Genomic DNA, 6,601 nt, shown 5'->3' with positions numbered 1-6,601 from the left:
ATGTAAAACTTCTATAATTTAAAAATAAAAACTTTAAACAAATTAAATAACAGGAGAAAATACTGGAAGCCTGAGTGACAGAAAAAGGTTTTATTTATATTCTTAATATATAAAATATTCACTCAATTGAAAAATAAAAACTGAGATCTCTCCTAATTAAAATGCATTAGCTGAAGTAAAACAGACTCCTCAGAAGGCTTTTCTGTGTACTACATGTTTCTCTATTATCTCAACTAGTATTTTGCCAGATATCTGATTTTGTAGATAGCTAAAGTATTTAGGTACTGGTGTATCTTTGGTTTTGATTTTTATTTCTATGTTTTGAGCAGTTTTGCCCAAGGCAAAGTGACTATTTGAATACCTTTTGGAAAAAAAGAATATAAAAGTGAAAATGTGTAACCATTTCCCTCTCTAGATACCTTGTACTCTGATAAAGGGAGATGAAAAGAAAAAAGATAACACTTTTTTTTTTTTTGCCTCAGTTCCCACCTGCCTATTATTCAATGCACAGATTTTGGGGATAATTCATGAGACAGTTAAAAGAACCATTCCGAACATACTTTTTCCCAAAGAAATCTTTTCAGAGCTTCTGTTCTCTTTGGAGAAAGGACAGCATATAAGGGAGAAGTTTGTATTTAGAATTTTATTTTACAATCAAGTTGAAAAGAATAAGAGTGAAAATGATAAATGTTGTAATAAACACATAGTGTAAGAGAAGGATGGAAACTTAAGCATCAACTAGAAATATAAAGGAGCTGTGTTCCCCCACTGTTGCATAATTTGTCAGACTCACTTCAGGGCATTGCTCTTAGCTCAGGGTTTGAATTACATTTGTTTTTCTTCACACAGTCCACATTTCTCCTAACAGAGGTTTTCATCTATGGAGACAGTTTGGAAGCCTCAAGCATTAGGATACTGAGGTCTAGCTGTTGCTTTTCTCAACATATTCTTTGAAAGAACAGAGTCCTAGCCAGGGTTATGCAAGTGAGAAAAACAAGAACCAAAAACTACCTAAAAGAAACTATAAAGCCTAATTATGGATTTTTAAATTAAATTTATTATTCAAATTAATCTGTTCATAATCCTTTTTAACATTTTAGAATTCAATCAAGTGCATCATGTATAACTTACCATGGATATTAGACTCTCCAATTATAATGTGATATATATAAAACTAGCTTCAGACTAACAGGCAAAGTCTTACAGAAATGTATATGCGTGAGGGTGTAAAATTTGGTACCTGCTGTGCCTAGTTACTTGGAAATGTGAGATTATATTTGTTTATGGAATATTCTAACCCAGGGTCTTTCATAAATAGTGTGTTTTTAGTCTTGAACTTAAATTTATGCATGTTGAGTTTCAAATAATACTGAAGTTTATCTTATTTTTCAAATTACTCACTGTAAAAGGAATAATGTATTCCCTTGTGACTAATTTAGAGGTGAGATTTCACACATCTTCTACCATTTAGAAACAACCAACCAACTTGGAATTAAACCAAGTATCTTTGAGGGGTGAATGCCATTGCTTAAGTTATCATAAAGCCAAAGCACTTTGAATGGAAGATAAAATTTTCAATGTGAAAAATTCCAGTTGTAGGAAGTCAACAAATTAGAAACAAGGACATAGGAGAAGAGAAACAAATGCCAAAGAAATAAGACCAAAAAATTCTAAAATCTGATAGAACTAGAGAAGCAGAATATGTTTGGATTATTTGGTCTGGGAAAGTTCTTTTATTCCTTTTCACCTCAGTAGAGTCCTAGGGTCATTACCAAGGATAATAAATTATGATGGTCTTGAGTCATCCTCTGAGGGAGAGAAGGAGTGATTAAGTTCAGCATATTCTACTGACAATGCAGTGTGGTATGTTGTGTATCAGAAAATAGTTCTGATCCTTCAGTTATCTGGAAAATTCATCTATGTGAACCAGTTTCCTGGCAGTGCTTGATAAATGGAGCATCGTTACATATAGATTTGTTAAAGAACCATAGATTGGGCAAAAACCCTTCAAGTTATCCATTTATAATAAATGGCTCATAAGCAAGCATCCAACCTCACATGTTCTCTTAGTTTTATGATACTTACTGTTTTAATTTTAGGCTTGGAAGATTCAGTTCTTAAATAAAAATTTAATGGGATTTTCCTTAAAACTTTTGTCAGGTTTAAAAAAAAAAAGCCCTGAGATCAACTTTGCCTAGAGCTGGAAGACATGTAAGTATGCCATGTTCTCATTGGATGCAGCAGTAACCCAACTTTTGAAAAGCCTTACCTAGTAAACAATAATCTCTCCTAGCTCAGAATAGATGTATTTGACTCAAACTGTTATTACAGCTTACACACAAGTTTAATTATACTTTGATTGTGATATTGACTCCCACAGAAGCTAGCGAGGTGTGAATTTTGCCTCCTTGTTAGAAATTGCTGGAGTTTATTTCTCTATTTCTCCATGACACAGGAGAGTGGCTGAAAGTCGGGGACGTGATAGATCATGGAATGACTGGCTTCAGACTCCCATCTCTAAGAATTTCAGTTGTTTTTGTTGTTTCAATTATTTGATTTCCCTTTCCTATTGTTTCCAGAGCCTTATCTGCTCCTATGAGGAAGGATTAACTGCTGTGACCATCTCTAAAGCCAGTATCGGACATTCCATCTCTGACTCCTGTACTCCTCTTAGTCTTCCCGTCCTTGGACATTATACTGCCCACATTAATTCATTCTGCTTTAACTTGGACAAATGTTTCTTATATTTTAATAAAACATATACCATCAGGTCGATGGTCTGAAATAAGTGCTATGGTCATGAAATACTTTTCAATGATTTTGTTGATATTTAAACTACAGAATTAGGTAAGAAGTCATGAATTTCTATATTAAAAAAAAGAACTCATTAGCTTCTAATTTCTACTCAAGCTTGTTACTTGAGTAACAACTTTTCATATTACCTCATAAGATATTTCCATTACTCACTATAATCATGTTTTTAGTTCTTGCAACCATGATTCTTTTAGTTGCATTCCATTTAGCCCCTTTCAAATTCTTCACTAGAAATGAATATTTTCCCCTCTCTTTAGTGTCTTTTTCTATTGGAATATATCCCAGCAATTTTTAGCTATAACGTATTTTTTTCTAGATTTTTCTTGTGTCATATTGCCATTAACCTTTTAAATAATAAAATTTGCTTCAAACAAAATGTTATTTTTATCAATTTACATTTACTTAACCAAGTAATTTGATGGGGCAATCTGAAAAGTCTCTGCTTTCCTATTTAGTAACTGTTCCCAGGTTCTAATCATATAGTTTGCTTTTCTAGCTAGATCCAATCTGCTTCATGTTTTCTTGATACTTCCATTCTTTGGCTTGAATTTAGGGCCACTATTCTTGTTGAACAACACTGATTTTTTGGCTCTAGTAACCACTTTCAAGTTTTGTAGCATAGGCCCCTGCAGAGTTCTGCCCAGATGTTCCATTCATCTACTTACTCATTTGCATTAATATTTATCAACTATATGAGGGCCTACTGTGCTCTAAGAACTGTGCTGGACACTGGGCAAACATCAGTGAGAATGATCCACATAATCCTTTCCATCATGGACCTTACATTCCAGTAAAGAGGACAGGCCAAAAGCAAGTATACATGGAGAATAATTGGACAGGTGATAAATTTTATAAAAGAGGCAAACACATAGCAAAGAAAAATAAGGTAGAGAGTGTTCAGGAAATCTATTTTTGATAGGGTGGCCAGAGATGCCTGCCTCATGTGGAGGAAAACTCTAGCTGTATAAGAGCATTTCAGGTGAAGGAAACACATGTGCCAAGGGTCTAGAGTGAAAGAGCGCTTGGGTATATTTAAGGAGCTGAAGTAAACCTTGTGAGCAGGGTGGGAAATAGAGCAAGATGAAGACCTGTAAAAATATTGGAAATCTTGGGGTAATATACCCCAAACAAGTTAGGGTTCTGATCACTGTCATGTCTACTATAGCTCCAGCACTGAAACACAAGGTCCCTAGACAAGGGAACCACCTAGACCCCAAAGAGAAAGGGCATAGCCAAATTTTGGGGAAATATCTTTCTTTCTTCCATATCTTCTTGAATGGTGAGAACAAAAAGATAAATATCTCAATAAATTGGCCTGTCTCCTGTGGTGTCTATGTTAAAGCAAGTACCCTTATGAGAAATACAACAATTAAAGGTTTTCAAATTGGAAAGGATTTTGAAACTCATCTGCCACAATATTTTTAATATCTACCATGGAACAGCCTTTTTAAAATAATTTAACCTTTTGATCTAGACTTTATTTTATAAGATAGGTTATGTGTGGTTCCAGGAACAACACAGCTCAACCAAACAATAGGGTGCACACAACACACCACATAGGAGATAGCCCTGAAATGCCAGGTTTTGGTGGGTAGGGGACATTACAATGCAGGACACTATAGGACCTCTTCTTCATAAGGTCACTACTTCCAAGAACAGAAGACGTAATTGACTTTCTTAACAAACAGAAACAGACACAGAGAGTTAGACAGAATGCAGAGACAGAAGAATATGTCCCAAATAAAAGAACAGGACAAAAATCACAGAAAGAGATCTAAACAAAACAAAGGTAAGTAATATACCTGATAGACAATTTAAAGTAATGGTCACAAAGACACTCACTGGATTTGAGAAAAGAGTGGAGGACCTCAGTGAGACCCTCAACAGAGATAGAAAACAGAAAAAAGGACCAAACAGGGATGAAGAACTCCAAAAAATTAGAGAGGATAAATAGTAGACTAGAGGAAGCAGAACAGGTCAGTGACCCAGAGGACAGAGTAATGGAAAGCAATCAAACTGAATAGGAGAAAGGAAGAAAAAATAATAATAATAAATGAAAATAGATTGAGGGAACTCAATGACTCCATCAAGCATAATAATATTTGCATTGTGGGAACCCCAGAAATACAAGTGAGATTTAAAGAAATAATAGCTGAAAACTTCCTGAATCTGGTGAAAGAAACAGAAATACAGATCCAGTAGGCAAAAAGTCCCCCCAACAAAATCAACCCAGGGATGTCCATACCAAGACAAATAGTAATTAAGATGGCAAAAAAAAAAAAAAGTGATAGAGAATTTTAAAAGCAACAAGTGAAAACAGTTACATACAAGAGAAGCCCCTTAAAGCTATCAGCTGATTTTTCTGCAGAAAGTTTGCAGGCCAGAAGAGAGTGGCATGATATATTCAAACTGCTGAAAGAAAGAAAACAAAAACACATGCAACCAAGAATATTCTATCTAGCAAGGTTATCATTCAGAATAGGAGAAAAGAATTTTCCAGACAAACAAAAATTAAAGGAATTCATCACCACTAAATCAGCCTTACAATGAGTGCTAAAGGAACTCTGTGAGTGGAAAGGAAAGATCATAAGTAGGAGTAAGAAAAGTAGGAAGCAGTAAAAATAAGTGTATCTATAAAAATCAGCCAGGGGATTCCCAGAATAAAAGGATGTAAAGTATGACACCATATACCTAAAATGAGAGAGGGAGGGAAGTAAAAATGTAGTCCTTTTAGATAGGGTTCATACTTAAGTGAAGCACTACAGAGAAGCACTACAAAATCAACCATAAAACAAGTAACAAAATGGCAATAAGTACATACCTATCAATAATGACTTTGAACATAAATGGATGAAATACTCCAATCAAAAGATATAGGGTGACAAAATGGATAAAAAAGTAAGACCCATCTATATGCTGCCTACAAGAGGCACATTTCAGGCCTAAAGACACATGCAGATTGAAAGTGAGGGGATACAGAAGCATTTACCATGCAAACAGAAGTGAAAGAAAGCTGGGGTAGCAATATTTATATAGGACAAAATAGACTATTTTTTTAAAGATTTTAAAGAGAGAGAATGAGAGAGAGAGAGCACACGAGAGGGGGGAGGGTCAGAGGGAGAAGCAGACTCCCCACCGAGCAGGGAGCCCGATGCGGGACTCGATCCAGGGACTCCAGAATCATGACCTGAGCCAAAGGCAGTCACTTAACAAACTGAGGCACCAAGGCACCCCGAAATAGACTTTAAAACAAAGATTGTAACAAGAGATAAAGATGGACACTATGTAATCATAAAGGGAACAATCCAACAAGAAGATTTAATAATTGTTACTTATGCACCCAACATGGGAACACCCATATATGTAAAGATACTAAAACAAACATGAAGGAAGTGATTGATAGTAACACAATAATAATAGAGGACTTTAACACCCCACTTACATCAATGGATAGATCATCCATACAGAAAATCAACAGTGGCTTTGAATGACATATTGGAAAAGATGGATCTAACAGATAAATTCAGAACATTCCATCCTAAAATAGCAGAATATGCATTCTTGTCAAGTGCACAGGAACATTCTCCAGAAGAGGTCACAGGTTAAGCCAAAAAACAAGCCTCAACAAATTGAAAAAGATCAAAATCATAGCATGCTTCTTTTCTGACCACAATGCTATAAAATTAGAAAACAACCACAGGGAAATATCTGGGAAGAACAGAAATAGATAGAGGTTAAATGACATGCTACTAAACAATGAACGAGTCAACCAAGAAATCAAAGAGGA

Source organism: Mirounga angustirostris, unplaced genomic scaffold (assembly GCF_029215605.1).
Source record: "Mirounga angustirostris isolate CCGP_5_RB_7025 unplaced genomic scaffold, mMirAng1.0.hap1 SCAF_1, whole genome shotgun sequence".
Taxonomy (NCBI): domain Eukaryota; kingdom Metazoa; phylum Chordata; class Mammalia; order Carnivora; family Phocidae; genus Mirounga; species Mirounga angustirostris.
Note: the sequence above shows the minus strand (reverse complement) of the source record.